This window comes from Bos mutus, chromosome 21 (genome assembly GCF_027580195.1).
Source record: "Bos mutus isolate GX-2022 chromosome 21, NWIPB_WYAK_1.1, whole genome shotgun sequence".
In the NCBI taxonomy this organism is placed as follows: Eukaryota; Metazoa; Chordata; class Mammalia; order Artiodactyla; family Bovidae; genus Bos; species Bos mutus.
In genome coordinates this window covers 34363347-34387686 of record NC_091637.1, presented here as the reverse complement: position 1 = coordinate 34387686, position 24340 = coordinate 34363347, and the positions used below count along the sequence as shown (strand labels likewise).

At 41.7% G+C, this 24340-nt stretch overlaps 1 protein-coding gene across 2 annotated transcripts in view; it reads left to right on the top strand.

Moving 5' to 3' along the window:
- The window catches only part of STXBP6 (syntaxin binding protein 6), a 277918-nt gene that overhangs the window by 35289 nt on the left and 218289 nt on the right, over positions 1-24340 (top strand). The window contains exon 2 of one of the 2 annotated variants that reach the window (XM_070358657.1): positions 3354-3456. The exons of the other annotated variant lie outside the window; for it this stretch is intronic. The gene's annotated coding sequence lies outside the window, so the exon portion shown is untranslated. The remainder of the gene's footprint in view (positions 1-3353; positions 3457-24340) is intronic. 2 annotated transcript variants of the gene reach the window in all.

The window sequence follows — 24340 nt, the reverse complement described above, 5'->3', positions numbered from 1 at the left end:
TTCTTCATTATTTTTCTTTTCAGTTTTTTTTGTATCAGGATCCAGATAAAGTCCATACATTGCAATTGATTGACATGTTGCTTCAGTCCCTTTAGTCTGTATGTTCACCCTTCACTATTTTTTAAAAAATTCCTTGCAATTTATTTTTTGCCAAACCAGAACATTTATTCCGGTTCATAGGCTGGCTTTTTGCCAATAACACCCCATGGAGTTAAATGTTTCTGTATTTGACACATTCTTCTAGCTACTGTACTTCTTGGGAATTGATAGTCATATGTAGAGTCTAGCTCAAATTCTGTTTCCAGTGTTTTTGGTCAGGAATACTGTGGGTGTGTTGTGTACTCTGATCAGGAGGCATTTAACACAAGTTCCCTGTGTGGGTGGGTGTGTGAGTGAGAAAGAGATGTGAACAGTTAATGGGGATCCTTACTGCCTAATCAATTCATTCAGTTCGGTTCAGTTCAGTCGCTCAGTTGTGTCCGACTCTTTTCAAAATCTTCATTTCCATCATTTCTTCATTTATTAGCTGGCCTGCTCTGATAAAGAGAAACCTCTGCTTATCAGCTACTTGGTTCTCCTTGGGTACAATTTATATGGGAAAGGCAGGAAATAACGCCCAATTCTTTTCCCTTTATTTACCAGTTTTTAGTTAGTGCACTCTTGAACAGCTTGGGAGTTAGGGGGGCTGACCCTTCATGTAGCTGAAAATTTACATATAGCTCATAGTCCAGCTCTTCCCATCAGTGGGTTCAACTAACAGCAGCTTGTGTAGCACTGTAGTATATACTACTGAAAGAAATCCACATATACGTGAACCTGTACAGTTCAAACCTGTGTTGTTCAAGGGTCAACTGTTCTTGGCTCCATTAGCCAACTAATTAGTAATGTTCATAAAAGGTAACCATTGAGAGAATCTAAGAGAAACAGATATGTAATTCATGAAGAATTCATGAATTCAAAATACTGGTGTTTTAACATATTGCGTTTATTCCTGACACTAAAATTGTCCCATCTTTGACTAGTAGGAGTCCCTTTGTGCTGGCTCCTGGATCCTTTTGATATGATTCTAGTGGTCTCTGACAGCTTCCCTGATTTCAGTATGTTAAGATATTCAAGGCCAGTAGTTCTCAAAGTGTAATCTGGGAATGCCTGAGGGCTCCTAAGACCCTCTGAAGGGATCTGTGAAGTCAAAACAGTTTTCATTACAGTACTAAGACATTCTTTACCTCTTTTACTTTTATTTTCTTATGTATTTATTGGAGTTTTCTAGAGGCTACCTTTTGGCTCCTGGAATAGGTGTGTATGTCCTTATATTCCCTGAAATTTTCTAAGGTAAGGTCTTTAGAATCTTCAATAATCTCTAAGAATATAAAGGGGTCCTAAAACCAAATAACTTGACCATTGTTGCTCTAGGCTCATTTTTCTTGCCACATATATGGAATCACTGGTGTCTTTGTAAATCAGCTCCCTATTTTAGTCAACTTTTGAAACTTTGTTGTATTATGTGTGAGTGAATGCTCCAAATCTCAAAGCTAATAAATAGCAAAACCAGAATTTGAACCTAGATGTTTATGTAGTAGTTCCCCCCTCATAAAACAGTCACCGATGTCCAAAATTTATGATTAATTGAAGCTTAGAAGCTATAAACACTGCCTGAAATGCCAGACAGGTACATTTTAGGGTCTATGGGGTCACATAGAGTCGGACACGACTGAAGCGACTTAGCAGCAGCAGCAGCAGCAAGCAAAATTAGCAGTGGAATTCTCTAGTGGAATGGCTCTCAAAAAGGGAAAAATGGATGTAGACGCAGGGTGAGTGGTTGCCGTAGCCCCATGATATAATAACAAACTATGCCCAGAATCCACTATTTTTTCTGGTCACAGTAGGGAAATTCAAAACACAGTAGTAACTCATTAACATGTTAACTTTGAAAGATTTCAGTTATCTGGAGAAAAGCTTGCTTGGCCTGTGGAATTCAATAATGGCTTAAATGTGCCCCACTAATTTCTGAACCCAGAGTCAGATTGATTGCTTGACCATGCAGTTTAGAAATAACATTCTTTCATCTTGTAGTTAGTTGAATCAAATCCTACAAGAAAGCACCCTGCAGTTGTCAAAGCTGAATAATGTTGCTTGCAGCCTGGGACTACAGTTTTTCCATTAGTTTGGGATTAGCAGATGCAAACTATTGCACAGAGAATGGATAAACAGCAAAGTCCTACTGTATATTACAGGGGACTATATTTAATATCCTGCATAAGCCATAATGGAAAAGAATATGAAAAAGAATATATATTTGTTTAACTGAATCACTTTGCTGTACAGCAGAAATGAACACAACGTTGTAAGACAATTATACGTCAATAAAATTAAAAATAATTTTCCATCACTGAATAGTATATGAATCTCTGAGAGATGGCTAGTTAAAACCGCTGGATTTTGCAGTTCTGGGTCCTCAGGAAAATCTTTATTTTGTCTCACTCTGTTGAGCTGAACTCAGTGGCTTGTGCTTTGTTCACCATTCTCAGTCACTGCGGCTTGTCTTGGATAATGAATAACACTGACTTATTTCCCAGGCATGAAGGAGAGTTTCCATCATAAGAAAAGGAAGTAAGCCTTCAAAAGGGCTTTCTGAGGTGAGCATGTGTACAGGAGAGGAGAAGCCTTATGTAACATGCTTGAGTGTTTGCCAAAAGTAACAAAGCACCTGAAAGCCTCGGGTGTCATCATGGAGGAAGCTTGGTTCAAGGCTCACATCACCAGTCAGGTGCTTCATCATCACTCTGGGGTTCGGGTGAAGAGTGGGGCCAGGAATTCACCCACAGTTTCAGGGCCCTGAGTGAAATACAGGTTTCTTTGCTGGGAAGTAGATTTTGAGTTCTAAGTAAGTTTTTGTCTTTATGGGAAAACTCATTTTCCATGGAGCCTTGTTTGTGTTTTTTCTCAACATTCAATCTGTCACAGCGAAGTGATTTAAATATCTGCTCTTGGTGACCTGTTGTGTTTCGATTCATGGATTTGCAAAGTCAGGTGGTCTAGCTGAGTCATCTCATCGACATTGCTGAAGATAGTTTTAGAATACGGGCAAGTCAGGAGTATGAAGTGGAAAGGTAGGTTTCACAGGGTCATGGCAGAATTTTATTTTCTTTCGTATTTGTCCTTTTGAATAAATTGAAAAAAAAATGTTTTTTAATTTATGTGCAATTCACTGAACAGACCCATCTCCATATGGAGAGCATGTGGTATATGACGAAGCAAGCTTTGAACTTACTGCTAGGGAATGTTAGGGATTTTGGGTTCTGGTGTCACTGAGGAAAATGGCCCCGCCTTACGACACTTTGTTTCCTGTTTAGAAAATTCTGTTCCTTCATAAGGACCTTGAAGGACTAGAGGAAAGGTGCTGTATGTGCGGAGTTTTCCATAAAGTGCGGTCCTAACGAAAAGGCTGAGTTAAAGGTAGGTGAATGCTCTATAAAAACATGATTTGTGTACATATGAGATATTTATTAGTTTATGCCATACGTATTTATTTACTTACACGTGTGAAGTAGCCTCAAGCAATTTGAAGTCAGATTTAAAATTCAGGTTCCGTTTACTTACTGTCCTTTTTTCTCTTAAGAACAAAGAATAGAAAGGCCTAGGAAGTGGAAATTGAAATTGATTTTAATTGCCTGAACAAGTTTACTGGAGAATCATTTTATTGAAGTGAAAATGAAGGCCAGATTGTTTTTGTTTTTTTATCTGTGTCTAATTCCAGGCCATTTTGAAGTTGTCCATAAATCTCTCTTCAGGTCTAAGGGAGAATATCCATCAAAGTGAGCCAAATGTAACAACTCTTTGTGACGACTGCCTTGGCTAAAAGTCTCTATGGTGAGAATTCAGAATTTCAGGAGTGCATTTGGAGCTGGGATGGATTATGCCAATGAGTCCTACAAGGACACAGAGACTATTTTAGACTCTCTCAGTGTGCTTTTGAAACTCTGAAGACCTATTCCCTGTTCCCCCAAAGCTCAGTGAGCCACTGTTGGGAGCATTTGGGTTTTGTACCCTTCAGGTGTTTTTGAGTTAAAACACAGCTAAAGTTAGACTACTGTGGAAGGTGGGGATGGCCTATTAGAACAGCATTTGTCTCTGGAGAGTGCCACTCTTTCAGAAAAGATAAATAATGGCCTCAAGTGATTTGTAACTCATACAGTGGCAGTCACAGTTGCTTAAATTTAATGCTTTTTATGTACAAATATGTAGTATTTTGATTTGGTTCTAGAAGCAAGTTTTTTGTGTGTGTGATATAGTTTTGCATGAAAAGGCTGCATGCCGGTGCTTTATAGAAACCAGTGGGACTGGGAAAGCTGCTCTGTGTAGTTGAGGATCAATGCGAAGTTGGAGTGAGTTCTCAAACAGTATGTGGCACTGTGGCTATGCCACCTTCCTTAGTGAGTGGGATTGGGCTTGTTGGCTTTCTGTTTCACTGAAGAAAGAGAAGCTTTTCTATGCATTTGATTATGCTCTGTGATATGTAGAACATGACATTTGGGGGCTTAGGTTTGGGGGGAAAATGTAGTTTAATCATTTATTGCATAGTTTGGTATAATTTGTGCAGCTTTTCTCTCTTTTGCCTTGAGAATAAAGTAGGAAAATGGAAAAGCAAAAAACTCAGGTGATCTGCAAATGAAATTAAGAGGAAAAACGTCTCTAGGAAATAAGATAGGAAGACAATGTTTAAGTTTTACAACATCAAATGTTAAAAACCAGTGATCAAGAATCCTCTGCTTACCAAACTATCATAAAATTTCACTTAAATTTTTTTTAATTGATGTGTAGCTGATTTACAATGTCATGTTCATTTCTTGTGTACAGCAAAGTGATTCTGTTAAATATATATTCTTTTTCATATTCTTTTCCATTATGGTTTATCACACTGTTGAATATAGTTCCCTTTGCTATTAGTAGGACCTTGTTGTTTATTTGATATAGAATACTTTGTATCTGCTAATCTCAAACTCCTAATTTAGAGATTTCAATTTTTCATTGCTACCTTTCTTAACTCGATGTCTTGTAAAGTTTTATAGTCATTTGAAGTTGTTCTGAAATCAAAACAAAACAAATTTGCTGGAAACGATCTTAGCTGTCACCCAGTCTGTCCTTTGCATTTTGCTGGTGAGTCTATCCAATAACTCACAGTGAAGGCATATCTGACTTTCAGTATTCCCCACGCCTAGTGTTTAACACATAATATATACTGGCTGGCTGGTGGGCTGACTATAGAGTAGTACTTATTAAACAAAAACAAAAAATACTTGACACAAACCTTTTTACCAGAGTGTATTTGAATAGAGTCTTTGTGGAAATTTTGAAAAGTATGGTTGAGGGTATAAGAACAACTCTTCTTTTGGAGATTTGGAAACTTTGCCATTCTTTCATGAATTGTTAGATCCCAGTATCTTTAGAATGTGAATTCTAAAAACTTAGGTGTAAATTGTACAAAAGTGTTTTAGTGTGTAAAATATTGTTACACATTCTCTTCAAGCTGATAATTTCTCTTACTGTTACTTTTTGAGTATTAATTACTCTTTGAGAGTCCACGGAATGAATGAATGAACAAGGCTTATCACTGTCAATAGAGATTATTTTCCCCATGCCAAAAATGAAATAAAATGCAGATTTTTAAAGTTCCACCAAGAAATAGTTTGGCAAATGAGTAATAACATTCAATGATTTTTTTTTTTAAACAACCTGAATAAATTTATCTTATCAGGTCATGGCCATGTTTGGAAAGCTGAGAATTTGAACTTGAACTGTGTTTTTTTTTACTTTTTCTTTAAATGAATTGTGGCTACTTCCATGGGTAGAAGTGGGTCCAGGATTTGATCATCTTGCTCACATGAGACTCAGGAAATTTTGTTTCTGAAGCTATTGGAAGGAATTTCCCATCCTCCTGCCTGGTTTCATACCTCAGGTACTGGTGTGGGCCGCATGGGCAGGTCTCTGGAAGGGAGAGGGAGTGAGGCGCATGTGGTCCTTGTTTGGTGAAAGGCTGCCTAAACCTCCACTCCGGAGATTCTGTCCATTTTCAGCTCATGTGGGGACTTTCAGATGTCATGGTAATAGCTTGGGTTTCTAGAAGCCCTGCTTTATGACCTAAGAAATGGGTTGTCTTGTGAGATCTTTTTCTGAGATGTTCTGACTAGGTCAAAAGAATCCAGCTATGCTGCAGCAATCATGTCTTTGGTGATTAAAACCCTCAGATTCTGGAGGAAAGAATCCAAATATCTTCTTTATTTCATCCACTCCTGCCACAAAAGTTTATGCAGTACTTCTAGTATTCTAGGCACTGTTTTGGGTGCTGGACACCATGGACATAATTCCCTGTCCTTACAGAGCTTCTTATGGGGAGAAAGGCACAGAAGTAAGTTAAATATGTTGATGATATGAGCCCTGGAGAAAATTAAAGCAGGAATGGAGGTAGGAATAGAGCTGAGGGACACATATAGTATCTTGCATTACTTCCGGTGACTGATTAGCCCCACAGGCATGAAACAGACCAGTCCTCTATGTGTTGTGACTGACTGAGCTGTCGTGTTACCACCAGCATTGCCACTGTCACAGTCGGAAGGCATTTATTTCACACCTGTTAGCAAGATTGTGTACAGAATGAGTCATACAGATGAGTCCTCAAGACTGGCAGCCCTCATGTGGACACATGGAGAGGACTTAGGGACGACAAGTTTTAAAATGATGGTATTCTTTCAGCAAGTGTTTACTGAATGATAGCATCTAGACAAGGCATTGTGGAGAATAACACGATAAATCACATGTACACCTTGCTAGCAGAGTGTAGAGTCTAGTATATTTGTATATAGTAGATCATTTGCATATCAGTGATTTCACATTAGAGAGAGACTAGGAAAGCCCTGACATATGCTGGTTTCTCCTTTTGCTGAGGCATGGTTTTAAGTTAGCTGCTTTTGGAGGGGGTGTGGGATAACTAACCTCGGAGTAGTGGGTTAGCAGTTGCCTGGTGTCTAAATTCCAGGGCAACGTGATTTCTATCTCTTGTTGAATGTGTAAAATGCCTTTGAAGTGAAATACGCTTTCTTTGTGAAAGATCGCTCTGAGAAAAAGGTCAGCTTCTAGTCCTGGCGATGAAAGGTGCTGATTCTAAGGCGTGACAGTTCTTAGCCAGAAAACGGAATCATTGAGGGTCTCAAGGAAATACTTAGCATTTTGCTCCTTTTGAGGGGAATCATATACTGTACTAGTATTCTGCCAGCTCAGAGATGAGCCCCTCATGAGGATATTATTTGGATGGATCTTGAGAAGGTCCCTGAAGGAAGTGTGGGCATGGGAGGATTTATCTTCCTTGTCTGAGGGTGACTCTTGGAGGAAGCTAAGCAAAGCTTCTTTATGTGCTGCATCTCTTGGATCCTAATATCAGGTTATTCCCGTTCCTTCTAAGGGTCACCCATCTTTGTATGAGGCTCCCTGCCATTTATTATACAGATGGAATCAAAAGTTTACTGCATAGAGTTTCATATATAGACATGTGTGCAGTCCTGCATCCATACATATCCACAGAGGGCAGGGAAAACTTGGAAGAGAGGGCACAGTCATAAAATAGAAGGGCAGAGGCTGTTGGCTACTCACCAAAATCTACATTTCCCTCTTCTTTTTTTAAAAAAAGTATTTCTGACTGTGCTGAGTCTTCACTGCTGCGCACAGGCTTTCTCTAGTTGTGGCAAGCGGGGACTGTTCTCTGGTTGTGGTGTGCAGGCTTCTCCTCCTGGCGGCTTCTGTTGTTGCAAAGCACAGGCTCTAGGTGTGCAAGCTTTAGTAGTTGTGGCCCTTCAGATCAGTCGCTCAGTTGTGTCCGACTCTTTGCAACCCCATGAATCACAGCACGCCAGGCCTCCCTGTCCATCACCAACTCCCGGAGTTCACTCAGACTCACGTCCATCGAGTCAGTGATGCCATCCAGCCATCTCATCCTTTGTCGTCCCCTTCTCCTCCTGCCCCAATCCCTCCCAGCCTCAGAGTCTTTTGCAATGAGTCAACTCTTCGCATGAGGTGGCCAAAGTACTGGAGTTTCAGCTTTAGCATCATTCCTTCCAAAGAAATCCCAGGGCTGATCTCCTTCAGAATGGACTGGTTGGGCTCAGTAGTTATGGCACATGGGCTCTGTTGCCCGATGGCATGTGGGATCTTCCCCAACCAGGGATCAAATCTGTGTCCCCTGCTTTGGCAGGTGGATTCTTAACCACTGGACTGCCAGGGAAGCCCCACATTTCCCTTTTCCAAGCCTGCAGCAAGAATGCAGTTTCCAAGCTCCTTTGCATTTAAGCACAGCATGTAACTGAGTTCTAGTCAATAGAATGATCCTGATAAAGATGGCAGAGCCTGGAAAGTTGAGTCCCTATTTCAGTGTGAGGAAAAGGAAGACTTCATTCATCCCCTTCCCCAGACAAAACATTCTAAGGTTTTTGAGCCATTATGTATTTTGAGGTCTATTTCAGCAGTGACTAGCCTTTCCTCATCAGTACTGATTCTTTGTATGGTAAGCTAGAGAGTCAGGGACCACAGTTTCAGGGCCTTGTTCTTACTTTGTTGGAATGTTGGATCCAGTGTTTCCACCTGAATGGCAGAATCAGTGCTGTTGAATGACGGTGGTTATTGTGCTCATAGGTTCAGGCTGTGTATTCATTATTGCACTCACCATTCATTGCTTAGGAATGGCTATAGAGGGTAGAGTCCAGGGAATGCTTGCTGACGCTGATATTTCTTCTTTTTCTCCTCTTGTCCACAAATATAGTAGTTGATGAGACCACCTCAAATGAGACTCTTGAGTTGGAGGTAACCAAAAACTCAAAGAGAAACAAACAGGTGGTTGATGGGGTTGAGGGGGAGTGTGGGAATAGGAAAGAAATAGATGAGGGAGATTGAGGTACAAACTTCTAATTTCAAAACAAATGAGTCACAGGCATGAAACGTGCAGTGTAGGGAATACAGTCAATAGCTATGGAATGTATCTATAAGGTGACATATCGTAACTAGATATTGCAGTAATCATTTTGAAATGTATAGAAATACTGAGTTACTATGTTGTGTAACAGGAACTAACATGGTGTTGTAGGTCCTTTAGACTTCAAAAACAAATGAACTCATAGAAAAAGAGATCAGATTTGGGGTTACCAGATGTGGGGGATAAGGGAAGAGGAATTGGATGAAGGCAGTCAAAAGGTACAAGCTTCCAGTTATAAGATAAGTAAATACTAGGGATGTAATGTAAACATGATAAATACAGTTAACACTGCTGTATGTTATACATGAAAGTTAACAGTAAATCCTGAGTACTTATCACAAGGAAAAAAAGTCTATTTATTTAATTTTGTATCTATATGAGATGATGATGTTTAGCTGCTAAATTGTGACTGACTCTTTTGCAACCCCATGGACTGTAGCCCACCAGGCAACTCTGTCCATGGAATTTTCCAGGCAAGAATACTGGAGTGGGTTGCCATTTCCTTCTCCAGATGAGATGATGAATGTTCACTAAACTTACTGTGATAATCATTTTATGATGTACGTAAGTCAAATCATCATGCTGCACACATTAAACTTCTGCCATGCTATATGTCAATCATATCTCATCAAAACTAGAAGAAGAAAAATCACATGGATTTCCTATAGGCAAAAAAAGTGTTTCAGCAGTTAGCGATTTTATTAAGAGCTGAGGGATGCATTTGACTTCAGGTGCTGTTTCTCTGTGATTCTTTTTTTTTTTTTTTTAAACTTTACAATATTAGTTTTGCCAAATATCGAAATGAATCCGCCACAGGTATACCTGTGTTCCCCATCCTGAACCCTCCTCCCCCCTCCCTCCTCCCTCCCCATACCCTCCCTCTGGGTCGTCCCAGTGCACCAGCCACAAGCATCCAGTATCGTGCATCGAACATGGACTGGCGACTCGTTTCATACATGATATTATACATGTTTCTTAATCCAATCAGACCTTCATCCACAGATTGCCACACCTCAGCTATCTTTGTATTCTTCCCCTAGTTCTTTACCCCAGAGCATAACACAACGCTTTATATATTATATGTGGCTAAATAAATGTTTGATGGATTAATTACTTAAATCTCTCATGCTGGAAGAGCTTCATGAGCTAGTTCCGTGCTTGGTAAATAGTTCTTTCCATGATGAACCTCAATTCCTGCTGCAGTTATGTTGCTGTCGATTCACGTGATGGTTCATCTTGTTGTTTAACTTCCTGATGCGGCCCTTAGCTAATGACAGGAGTCACCCAGCTTGAGGTTTGAGAAGGGAAAGTGGTGATGTGCTAAATGGTTGCTATATGAGTGTTGTAGGATATGTCTTGACCTGGTTCCAAAAGTACTTGTAGGACTCATGTCTGTTAAATGATAACTGAGCCACGTTCCTATGCTTTTCTTGGCAAAAGAGTCCTCCCATGTACTCTACTGCTCAATTTAATAAATGAACAAAAAATTAGTTTTTATCTGCCTGGTGACTAGGTTTGTATCTTGGGTGTTGCTTGACTCAGGGAAGGTTCTAGAGAATTCTCTGAAAAGAGATGCCTACACATTCATAATGAGGCTTGTTCCCCCTAATGCAATTATAGCTGAAATCCTTCCCTCAGGGATTTATATTCCTTCTTAAGAGCACATTTTAATAGTGGTACTACAACAGAAGGATGACTGAACAGGATTGAGGACACTAATGGCCAGGGAGGAAATTAGGGGTTTCATCAGCATGTATATCTGCCTTGAGCAACAGTGAGGTTACCTTCCATGTCTTTCTTCACTGGCCTTTTCTTCCTCTCTGGCTGAGAGGTGACTTTGAAAGAAGCTGGCCAGAGCCTTTCTCTGATCTTGCCCTTCTCACTTCTTTTGTCAGTTTATGATCCTTTTGCCAAAAGTCAGTGAAGCAAAAGATCATCTTTACATCTTTGATTGTTTGACCTTTACATGTGATGTGAACATTTCACGTTTCAGCTGGCTGACTTGTTGCTTAACTTCGACTGGTTTGGTGAAGACAGGGAAACTATTGTTTCTTTATCAGGACTTACAAAGTCATAAGAACTCAATTGTATAGGCTTCCCTGTCATAAATTACTTAAAAATTGTAAGCATGGATGTTGTAAATATGGTGCTGATTATCTTTTCTCAAAATAGTCTGTGATAATTAATAGTGAAGAAGTTAAAATTTTCCTGCATTTCAATTTACTGTCCTAAATGACATTATAGTGGCCTGGAAATATTGGGCCAGTCTCATCTACGTAAAGGAACTCGTTTGGGAGAATGTTTTTGCCGAGCATCTGTGTGTCGAGTTACAGGAAAAGCAAGTAGTCTGTAATGTGGATAAACTAGTGTAACCTGAGAAACTAACTCAGTGACTCTACATTTTAGACCAGAGACCTAACAGTAGGTATACGTTTGAACAGAGACTAAAGATTAATAAGTTCAAGAATATTTATTGCTTTATTGTAGAAGATAATACTACCCTCTGCCTTCAATATAGTTGCTATGATGAAAAAATAAAGAATCATCACCCTAAGGGCTTACTTAACTCCTGTCAACTGATATGCCCTGTCCCATATTTGACAAAAAATTACAGGACATGCCAACAGATAAGAAAAAGTACTGTAGAGGCAATGCAATAAGCAAAAACGAGATTCTCGAACAACATGGACGTTAGAACTATCAGACATGGAAATTAAATGAATTATAATATGTCAAAGGCTCTAATTCAAAAATTAGACAACATGCAAGAACAGATGGGTAACATAAGCAGACAGATTGAAATTCAGAAATAATAGAAAATGCTAGAAATCAGAAACATAGTTAACAAAAAGGCAAAGTAATTTTGACAGTCTGGTAAGTAAACTTGATACTGACAAAGAAAGAATCGGTGAACTTCAAGATAGATCAACAGAGACTTTCCAAACGGAAATGCAAAGAGAAAAAGTCAGTTTTTAAAAAGAACAGAACAGAGAAAATCTGTGGAATGATATGAAAAATTATAGCATATGTACCATTGAAATTCCAGAAGAAGAAAAAGGACTGGAAGAAGTATCTGAAGTGATAAGGGCTGAAAACTTTCCCAAACTAGTAACAGACACGAAGCCACACATCCAGGAGGGTTGAGATAAATACCTGAGGGCTCTCCCCACCCCCTGCGCCAAATACACACTTTTCCTTTTTTCACACGAATTCTCCAGTTCTCTGACACCAACTAAGTGTCCAGCAATTCAATTCTGATGCCAGTTCTTGAAGTTAGTGTAGAACCGATAAGGGAAGGGCTCAATCCCACAAGTCTGTCCCCACTTCAGATGCCAACCAAATGGAGAGCTCAGGCTACCCTCATTTCTGCCCAGTTAACAATAAATTCTTGGGTGCCACAACCCCAGTCCCTCAGGTTGGATAATTTGCTAAAACAACTCACAGAACTCAGGAAAAGTGCTTTTCTTACAATTATCAGCTTATTATAAAGGATACAGCTCAGGAATAGACATAGCCAAATTGGGGGGTGGGGGGGGGGTATAGAGCTTCTATGTCCTCTCTGGGGGTGCACCTTTGTATGTTCACCACCCTGAAAGTTTTCTGAACTTCACTGTCTAGAGGTTTTTATGGAGGTTTTACTACGTAGGCATACTGGGCTCAATCATTGGCCATTGTCGATTCAGTCTCTACCCCTCTCTCCTCCCTGGAGGTCAACAAAGAAAATTCCAACCCTCCAATCATGCTCTGGTCTTTGTGGCAAGCAGACCCTATCCTGAAGCTCTATCCCTGAGTCCACAAGAGTTACCTTATTAGCATAAACTCAGGGATGGTTGGAAAGAACTTGTTATGAATAACAAGGCACTCCTGTTACTCTGGCAATTTCAAGAGTGTTAGGAGTTCTGTGCCAGGAACCAGGGATGAAGACCAAATATGTACTTCCCATTATATCATAATACCCCTCCCCGCTAAACTATAGTAAGGCATGTCTTATTCCAACTTCAGAAAACCAAAGCTGGAGAAAATTCTGAAGGAAGCCACAGGGGGAGAAAGAACACCTTGCTGTGGAGGAAGAAGGATAGGAATTACTGTGGCTTCTTGCTCATCAGAAACCATGTAAAGCAAGAAGAGGGACATCTTCAGACTGTTGAAAGAAAAGAACTTTTTCATTCACACCAGCCACCTTGATTGAGTTTCTGTGCTGCCATCTGGAATATTAACAGGGAATAGTAAACCATGAATGGGCCCTCAAACAGCTCACAGGGGCCTGAAGAAGAAATGTAGCTGCTGCGTAAGTTTACATAAATTACGTTCCCCCTCTGGGCCTTAGTCTCTTAACCTGCTCAGTGAGAGTATTGGACTAGGTTAGTGGCCTTCTATGCTTCTCTTTCTTTAGAAATAGAACTTTTAGTCAAAGGAACTTATACTTTCAGTTGGGAGCAGATAACAGTGGAGGTGTTGCATTTGAGCTTAGAATAGTGATGGGTGGGAAGTGATGCTGAGGTTTCCCCCCTCCCCATCTCAAGGAGGCTCCTGTGGGGACTCTGTGGGACCCCCGGGGCTTTGGAGAAGCACTGGTGGAAAACTCCTGACCTAGCAAGAGAGCCCTTGCAGGTGTGAAGACTCTATAGCTAAGCCACTAAGCTATTTTGATGACAGTGCTTCCTTCCTAAAGTGACACCTTTAGATGTCTCTGTTTTGGCCTAGTTTCTTCCCTACCTAATGTTGTGTGCACATCCACGTTTAGTGTCTTTTCTCATTATACCTAAAGGGCTTCTCTATGCCCTTCTGCTTACCATTTTTCTTCTCTCATATCTCTTGTTTCTTATCCATTTTTTTCCACTTTAATTTGTGTGAGTAGACTGGCCTTTTTAGGATACAAGGAAAATAAGAGGTAGCACCTACTCAGTGAACACCGTGGGCACTGTTCTAAACAGTTCATATAAATGACCTCATTTCGAACTCAAGACACTTCATGAAGCAAGTGTTAATATCCTGACCCTTCAATAGATGAGACCAGAGCAGGCACAAAGAGGCATATTAAATGATGAAGTGAAAGAGTAAGAGTTGTCAGAACTGCAACTGGAACGTAGATCTGCAGGCTCTAGAGTCCTTCCACCTAACCAGGGCCTAAATGTTTTTCTTGCTACTTTCACTTTTTGTTAATTCTCTGGACGGGTGTGCTCCCACTCATTCATGTGTTGGTAGCTCTAGAGCTATGTCTCTGCTTCCTTTCCTTCCCTTCCCCTTTTTGAAAAGAGAGAAGTGAAATGCCAAGACTGAAATAATTAAGGTTTAACTGAAACTCTCAAGGGGTGAGACTGTTGTTCTTAATCATAGGGAAATGAAGCTGAGAGACTCAGGTGGAGCAAGACCAGGTAGGCTGACAGTTCCAAGTTGCCCAAGGAATTTGCTACAAGGGAGGAAGAGGGCAGGGCCGGCCCTAGCCCATTGTCAAAGTCAAGAGAGAGTAGAGTAGCGATGGAGTGGGGAAGGCTTTCTATTTTAAACAAGCTAAACAGCTTTTAGGGAATGATTTCTCCTTTTGTGCTGCTGTGCGATTTTAACACTATTAAGTGTTAAATTAAAATTATTCTTAATATATTATTATTGTGCTGTGCTTAGTTGTTCAGTCGTGTCCAATTCTTTGCAATCCCATGGACTGTACCCTGCCGGGATTCTCCAGGCAAGAATATGGAGTGGGTTGCCATGCTCTCCTCCAAGGGATCTTTCCAACCCAGGGATCAAACCCAGGTATCTTGCTGTCTGAGCCACTAGGGAAGTCCATAATAGTATTACCTGAAAATAAATAAAGAATGTGTGCCATCTTTAATCTGTGCTGAGTATGTTGTTGCTACCAAGAGATCAAGGAAAAAAGGAAATGATTAACCAAATTCCTAAGGACTAAAACCTTTGAACTGCAAAATATTATGATGTTTACTTAGCAGAAATAAGCCTATTAAATGGCCAAGAAGCATTAAAAAGGTTAACCTAGGATCTTTTGGCCAGTGTTCTACCTATTTCATCATAAATTTAAAGTGTGAAAGATAAGTTTTGAGAAGTAAAATTCACATAGATCTGGTACTTTTACCAAGAAATATACAAAACTTTAGAAAAAGTTAGCTATTTCTCTATTTAAACTATTTGGGGTGGCGAGAATGAGTTCCAATATGGAACTACTGCTCTAGTATATAGAGTAAATCTATATAGAGAAATCAATAGAAAGATCTTTGCCTCACTGAAGCATTTTTCTTTCCATTTACTGAGTTCTAAAAGTAACATTCAGATTTATGACATACTTGGTTTAAAGAAGTTTCAATCTGGTTTGTGTGAGGTTTTTGAAAGGAAAACAATAAAGTAAGTTTATGGGGATTTCATACACATTTTACTTTGGAACAGATGTTGGAAACTGGGTAGGCCTTCTAAAAGCAGAAAATGTGGGTTGATAAACATCCAGGAGAGTCCTAAGGTCATTTTATCCAGGTGGTTTGCCTATGGATAAATCCCAAAGATATGTTTTATTCCCAAGAAGCTTATTTTTCAAGAGCTACTTGATCATTTGGCTACCCCCCCAAAGAAAAATAAATCTTTTGACTTATTTTGGGAGTCTGCGGAAACTAAGAATAATATCTTCTGTAAACTTTCTACAGTGTTGGCAATTGGGTCTAGCTGTCCAGGGCAAATTCCTACCTTCTTTAAGAAGCATTCCCAAATCTCCTATCAGGAATTAATATACACCTTATAATTTATACATTTGTTCATTCATTCAACAAACTATTGAAAACCTGCTGTGTGGGATTAAAACTGTGAGCAAGATAAGTACACTACCTGACTTATCAGAATTCAAGTTTTCTGTGGGTCTACAGAATAAATACAGAGTCACTGCTGTAATGAAGTTAGGCTGCATGCAAATCTGGGAAGGCTTCCTGGAGAAGGTGTCAGCTAAGTAGGAGCTAACCGAATGAACAGAGAGGATCAGGGGTACCACATACAACTCTGGGGACAGCTTTGTGAAGAGAGTGAAGGAGGTGAGTGTTTCTGAAGTGGAGAGGAGTTCAGAGTGGCTAGAGTGTGGAATGTGAGGAGGAGGAAGGAGTGGCAAGGAGAGCAGCTGGCGAGAGAAACAGTGGCTCTAGAACCCCGAGAGTCCTAGTGGGTTTTGCTCTCCTGATGGCAGTGGTGAGCCATTGAGGTGATGGCAGATGCTCTATAAAAATCACAGCAGCTGCTGTGGAGGGAGTTCATTGGGAGGCATGAGGTTATTACTGTTCAAGATCCAAGAGGTAAGCAACTCAGTCCCAGGATCCCATGTTTCAGGTTTATTTCCTGGGAATTAGTCCCTGTGCCACATACTGCATCAGTCAGCATCCAGTCAAAAAACAGATGCCAGGCTGGCACTTCAAATAGAGGCAATCAGATGTAGGGAACTGGAGACACAAGGTATTAGAGAGCTGAAAGACTAGCTAGTGGAAGCAGAAGTAACAGGGATTGTAACTCCAGGAAGCAGCTGCCATCCTGGGATGGGACGAGCAAAGGGGAGTGGGTGTGGTTCAGTTCAGTCACTCAGTCATGTCCAACTCTTTGCAACCCCATGGACTGCAGCACGCCAGGCTTCCCTGTCTTTCACTAATTCCAGAGCTTACTCAAACTCATGTCCATCGAGTTGGTAATGCCATTCAACCATCTCATCTTCTGTCATCCCCTTCCTCCTCCTGCCTTTAATCTTTCCCAGCATCAGGGTCTTTTCAAATGAGTCAGTTCTTCACATCAGATGGCCAAAGTATTGGAGTTTCAGCTTCAGCATCAGTCCTTCCAATGAATATTCAGGACTGATTTCCTTTAGGATGGACTGGTTGGATCTCCTTGCAGTCCAAGGGACTCTCAAGAGTCTTCTCCAACACCACAGTTCAAAAGCATCAATTCTTCAGCCCCCAGCTTTCTTTATAGTCCAACTCTCACATCCATACATGACTACTGGAAAAGCTATAGCTTTGACTCGATGGATCTTTGTTGAAAAAGTAATGTCTCTGCTTTTTAATATGCTGTCTAGGATGGTCATAGCTTTTTTTCCAAGGAACAAGTATGTTTTGATTTCATGGCTGCAGTCACCATCTGCAGTGCAGAGGCCACCATAGAGCTGACCTGCCCACTGCTGAGGAGTGGCCTGGGTCTCCTGGGTGGGGTTACCTTATAGCCGGTCGGTGCTCCCCCATCCAGGGGGCTGCATGGGTAGTATGCTACTGCTGCTGCTAAGTCGCTTCAGTCGTGTCCAACTCCGTGCGACCCCATAGATGGTAGCCCACCAGGCTCCCCCGTCCCTGGGATTCTCCAGGCAAGAACACTGGAGTGGGTTGCCATTTCCTTCTCCAATGCATGAAACTGAAAAGTGAAAGTGAAGTTGCTTAGTCGTATCCAACTCTTAGCGACCCCATGGACCACAGTCTACCAGGGAAGTATACAGAGTGGCAAAAGCACAGGGAACTGGAGCAGCTGCTACTGTGAAGTCTGACAGGAGATGGAAAACAGGAGAGTTCCTTCTCCCGTCTCTGCGTTTGGATTTCCTTCCAGGGACTCTCATCGGCAGAACTGAACAAGAAAGCAGTTGCAAGGCATTCTGGAAAATGGGATTTGCAGATTTCAACCTCTAGCACCATAAAACAGAATACAAAAGGGCAGGCCTGGGCTGAGAGACAGCTGGTAAATAATCTGCCCCAGGCGTTTGAGAAAAGTAACTCTAGCTCTGGGGCTTCCCTGGTGGCTCAGACAATAAAGAATTTGCCTGCAATGGAGGAGACCTGGGTTCTATCCCTGGCTTGGGAAGATCCCCTGGAGAAGGGAATGGCTACCCACTTCAGTGTGTTGGACTGAGGCAAACCTGGATACTCATTGATCGGTTCAGTGGTTATTCTCGAGACAGGAGATGATGACAGCCTGATTGAGGGCTAGGAAGTGGGTAGATGCAGGTTTAGAATGTGAAATTGAGCAGGATTTGGCAACTGATGTATTGTAAGGGATCATGGCCTGGATCAGTGGGAGCAGAGGAGGAGGAGGAGGAGAAGGCTTGTGTTTCTGGTTTCTGACTTGGGTGTCTGGTGGTGCTGTTTACCAAAGATAGGAACACAGGACTAGAAACTGTTTATGGGAAGATGATTTCTTCAGTTTTGGACTATTGAGTCTGTGTGTCTGTGGTTTATCCAGGTGGAAATTCATTATGTCTGTCTGGGAAGAAGATTGTGATTGTTTTTCGGCCTACAGGTGGTACTTGAAGTTTTAGGAATGAATGAAATTACCAAGGGAAACTATAGAGGGTGGAGAGAAGACAGCAGAGGGCAGAACCCAGAGGAGTAATAGCATCTTGGGAGAGAACACAGTAGTGGAGAAAGGTTGATTGAAGGCAACTGTGAAGGTCAGAGAGGTTGCAACAGAAGATCACGGTCAATAGTTCAGGTGCTCAAAAGTTGACTGTTGGGTGTTGCTGGTAACTTCTTTATCATACTCATCTGGTCTGCCTATTTCTCATTGTTCTTTATGGGTGATTGTCTTCGAGAATAATGTGGGTCTGAGACACTGCAGCACACTCCTCAGCATCTGGCCTTGATGTTCTGCATATGTGTATGTCCATCATACGTGTTTGTTCCATTGAGTTAATTAGGTATCTGCAAACTCCGCTTGTGGACTGGCCACTTGTTTTTGTAAATAACGTTCTCTTGGAACACAGGCTGCCTGTTCATTTATCTGTTGCCTGTGCTTGCTGTCATGCTGTAACAGCAGAGTTAAGGACTTCTGACTGAGACCCAGTGGCTTCTAAACCTAAATTGTTTACTACGTGGCTCTTTATGTTTGCTGACCCCTGGATTATGGTCTTGAAGCTGTTTTATGTAAGCTGGTAAGATTGTATCTTTGACTTTTTTTTTTTTTTTTTTTTTAAGTCTGTTTAATATGTTTAGGGGCGATATAAAGCATAGAACGTGCCTTCTTGAGATTGGTCAGTTTTATGTTTGGTATGAAGGCAGCAGAGCCAAGGGAAAGAAAAGTTAACAGAGGGTCACAGCAGTCTCTTTAGCCTGGCTGCGGTGCTGAGTAATACCCTTATGAGGAAATATGCCAGCCCAAAGAAGATGGGACAAGAGGGAGCATGGGCCTTAAAGGCATGCATTTAAGATGGGCCTTCTCAGCCCTGTGATATACCAGCCTCTGTGCTAGGTGCCTGGGTTAATTTAGGAGCTGAGAATCTGTTTGGAGACACAGACCCACAAGCAGAAACTTACGGTTGCCTAATATGTGTCAGGCATAGTGATAAAGCTGCACACGTGGTACAGAAGAGAGGCAGCTAACCAGCCTGGGGAGAAGCAGCGGGAGGAAGAATGGCCATACTGGGACAAGGCCACTGGGACAAGTAGCACCCCTTGGGTGCTACTTCGCCATGTGGGAGCTGGGAGAGGATGTGGAGGGGAGAGGAGGTGGGGTGGGAGCTCTACCAGCTCTGCAGTCGGAAGTCCTGTGTGAGAAAGAGAGCCCCTGCGGTTGTGCAGTCATGAGACAAGGCAGTACTCAGAGGTTTACTTGTCTGTCACCAAAGTTTGCCTTCTAGGCATTCTTTTTTATTTTTTAGCTGACATATTTAATGTGGTTTGAGTTTGTGGGAATCATAACCCTGAATTGGTTGATTTCTCACCGCCCCCCCACTTACATAAAGTACAGACTGAAGTCATCTTGCATTAATATGTCTTTTGACTGGATTTGTCTTGCCTGTAGGGATGATGAAAGCTCAGTGAGCTGAGCATGTAACATAGACGAGGGAAGTTTTTCAGTTTCTTTAGAACTCTGGACTTGCTGTTATTTTACTGTCCATGACCCTCAATAATAAGAAATTACATATTCAGGTTAATCTGACCATACTCCCCCAAAGGCCTGTGTCAACTCATTTGGCAGGTGTTAGGCCTAACATACGAATAGGGAAAGTGAGGTACATGCTTAGATTTGAAGTTGCTTGCCAATGTTCATTCCTTCCAGTAAGTTCTTTTGTCTGCATGTAAGAGTGACTCATACTAGTGACTCCAGGAAAATAGCAGTTTTTCATAACCCTGCGTATGAACTGGAAAACCAGGTGTACCCTGGAAGCTCTGGGTGTTTCCTTTCCTTCTCTCTCTCTCCCCTTCTTCTCTCTGCATTATCCGCACCATCCTTTGCTCAGTCTACAGGTTGGTTTCCTCTATATCTTTGCCTTCTATGTAATCTGTCTTCTTTCAGCCTCTCTCTGCATCATGAGACAAAGCTTCAGCTCCCACCTCTACTGGCTCATTTGCTGTTTTCTTTTAGAATCTGATTGGCCCAGCTTCTCTTTTTAAGCAAGAACATATTATAGCTGGATCGACACTTCCTATGGCAGGGGCCTTTTCGTGTTCCACTCAGCTTGGACTGGGGACTGGGAAGATGTACCCATGTGGCTTATAAAAGCAGGCAGTTGGGTAGCTCCCCTGAGAACCATAAAGTGAGAAGCAAGGCATTCTGAGTCGTGACCTGTCCAATATAGCCTTCTGGGCTTGGTTCATAACTCACTTCCTACATGTAGTTCCAAAGATACCTTCTCCTAACGTAGCCCAGTCTTTATAGGTAAAAGTACACGTTCACTTAGCCTTTCCTAATAGGACGCACTCAAAAGTCATAGTCAGCTGCTGTTACATTGAGAAGCAGTCATGGGACCCCATCAGGCGACCTGAATCCCCAACTCTCAGTGATGTCCATTTCAGCTCTGGTTCTCTATCAGTGCAGTCTAGCCATTCTGGAACCCATGGACTAAACGTTACATGTACTACTCAACACACCCTGTTGTGTGCTCATTTTTTAAAAAGGGAAAAGAAATTTCTACCCCTTAATCTAGCTGCGAGATATATACATTGGTCACCAGCTCAGCCTATATTCTGTCTAGTGGAATAGAGTGCACATCCAGTAACAGGCAGCCTCCTGCTGGCATTGGGAGGCCAATGCTTGGACACAGTAAGATGTATTGGAGGAGCCCTGACTGCTAAGCCCTTGGCTTGCTGCCTTTCCTCTTCGCCTATGAAATGAGTTCCTTGATCTGTAAACAGTTACCCTAGACTTGTCTTTTAGGCTGTTGATTGACCTGTCTCTTTGGAAAGACTGATGCTGTGGATTCTTCTATTTTCTTCCTATGCCTTTCCTTCTGTTTTTCTTCTGTGTCTTTCCTTGTTGAATTCTGGTTGTGCGGGGTTTTTTGTTTTTTTTTTTTTAATGAGTTCTTTGATAGTTATTGGTGTGACATAGCATAAAACTATCAGCTCAGTGGCTGCATCTCAAACCAGAATCTTTTTGGATTTTTTTTTTTTCTTTCAGCTCCTGTTAAGAGTTTAGAGCACTCTAATTTTGTAATAGATAGAGTAGGTATCTATGGGGTTAGGGTTCTGTAATCAAGCTTGTTTATCTCTGAGCATTCTTTCTTGGCTAATTTCCATGTGGTTTCTGAGTTAATTGCATAGGGAGAAGAAGAAAAAAGAAAAATTCTGTTTTCCGCACTGTATTGATATGACTTTTGCATTTACATTTAATCATTTGCACTTCTATCTCAGTCAGTTCAGTGAGCTGTCTTTATATTTACATATCATTGAGAACTGTATGATAAATGAGAGGTAGAATTAGAATAGAGGAAATCAGCACAAATAACTAAGTACGTATCAAGGAATGGTGCAGCCATCAACCAACACCAAATAACCTCAAACTAATTAAGGTATTGGAGTGTTTTTTTTTGTTTTTTCCAGCATGTGTTATTTAGTCTTAATTTAGCTTGTAAAAGTTTCTGTTCCCAGTCCTGTCCTCTTTCTCTTCAGAGCTTCCCAGCTTTTGCTGTGTTGGAGTGGAGGGCTTACTAATGACAAGTGGATACAGGGGGATTTCTATGTTTATAGGAGCATGCATACACACACATATACACATAGATAGATACAGAATTAAAAAGTCAAATTTGTAACAATGTGCAGTGTTAGGTATTTCCTACAAGGTATAAAACAGATGGTGATTATCCTGAGAATGATGGTTTAGCATCATGTCATTTATTGCTCTCTAGGTATTTCTGAAGTGAAGTGAAGTTGCTCAGTTGTATCCAACTCTTTGCAATCCCATGGACTGTAGCCCACCAGGCTTCTCTGTCCATGGGATTTTCCAGGCCAGAGTACTGGAGTGGGTTGCCATTTCCACAAAATCTAAAAAGTCTGCTGCATAGGCTATGAGCGAAAGGCCAGATATAATTGTATTTAAAAAATGCAAGTAGTATATATTTAAGCTCTCTGCATGAAGCTGGGGATCCTTAGGACAGCAGCGGTTATTGAGAGCTGTTGGCGTGCGTGCGTGTGTGTGTGTGTGTGTGGTGCAGTGGGTGGATTAGGAGAAGAGAAAGCCGCAGGGTTAGTGTTGCTGAATCTTCCCAACCTTCAGGAGAAACTAGAAGTCTTTTTCTTGTTTTTGGCCACACCTTGTAGGATCCTAGTTCCCCGACCAGGAACTGAACTTGTGCTCAGCAGTGAAAGCACGGAGTTCTTGCCACCGGACCACGAGGGAATTCCCTAGAAATCTGTCTCACATAAAATATGCGTTGTTTTTTTTAATTTATTCATTTCTAATTGAAGGATGATTGTTTTACAGTCTTTTGATACATCAACATGTATCAGCCAAGGGTCTACCCGTGTTCGCCCCACTTGAACATCCCCCCCCATCCCACCCCTCCAGGCCATCACCAAGTCCCAGCTTGAGTTCCCTGAGTCATGCAGCGAATTCCCACTGGCTGTCTATTTTATGATGATGTATATTTCCATGTTCCTGTCTACATACACCCGCCCTTTGCTTTCTCTCCTCTCCAGCCACGTCCACAAGTCAGTCTCGATGTCTGTGTCCCCATTGCTGCCCTACACATAGGTTCATCAGTACCGTCTTTCTAGATTCCATTAAAATATGCAGTTTTAAAATATACATGGGCCAAGAAAATTTATTCTTACAAAACTATCCATTGATGACCTCAGTCTATCCACTCCCCCTACAGTGAACTGGTGGCGATAAATGAACATTTTAAAAGTTCACCTTTTACCTCCCCTCCTCCCACATCATACTTAAGATGAAATGGACATCTGAGGAGTTTATATTTCTCTCAGCCACCTTTTTCCTGTAGCAGCTTATCTGACCATTCCCCCCAACACCACACAACGTACCTGGAGTTTCCCCTTGCTTTTCTGAAAGTGTGGAATGATCCTAAAGCTGAAACTCCAGTACTTTGGCCACCTCATGCAAAGAGTTGACTCATTGGAAAAGACTCTGATGCTGGGAGGGATTGGGGGCAGGAGGAGACAGGGATGACAGAGGATGAGATGGCTGGATGGCGTCACCGACTTGATGGACGTGAGTTTGAGTGAACTCCGGGAATTGGTGATGGTCGGGGAGGACTGGGGTGCTGTGATTCATGGGGTTGCAAAGAGTCGGACATGACTGAGCGACTGAACTGAATTGAGGGTCAGTGCAGAAATGAATGTGTACCTGCAGGCAGAATGCTGCCCTCACCTTAGGTCCAGCTGTGTCCATCTCTCCTGAAGTGTCCAGGGCACACCCTTTGCACAGATCCCAGGTGTCAGTCCAGGCATCTGTCAGGTCATTCAAAGTTAACAGCTTCCATAATTTTCCATCAAGGTGGATCTCCCTGTGTATTCCCAGCAGGCCAACATAATTAAATTCTTTGATTACATTTCAAAGATAGGCTTAACAGAGTAAGCAGCTCCTGATCACCAGCTTCTGAAGGATTAAAGTACTCTCCTCTTCTGTGGCTGTGGAACAGCAGCATCAGACTCCTCATTTAGTCACGGGTGGCCTGTTGTCCTTGTCCTTCTCCTTGGCTAGACTCTTTCTGTTGGATAGATCTACCTGGTCTATAATCTCCATCCCTTATGCAAAGCCCAGATCTTGGTAATTATTCAGTAAACGTGTGAAGAAGGAAGGCTCCTGACCCCAGGTGGAATTTCTTTGTTACCTCTGATAATAAAGAACAGTGTGTGTGGAGCAGAAATAGTCATCAAAGTCAGATGGTTGGCCTCTTAAAAGGTGCGGAGAGCTTCAGCTCCACGTGATGTGGCTTCCCTTTCTGACTGTGAGTGGTGAATGATAGTGTTATTCTTCATCCCCTTGCTAATTACTGAGTCCATGAAACCAGTCTAAATTGATTTCTTTCAACTGCTGCACTGAATTGCTTGCTTGTGGCTATTGTTCTCCCTGGGTTGTAAGGCCTGCTGTGACCTTAGTGGCCTGGTGCCTAGGACAGTGTTGCTTATTGGA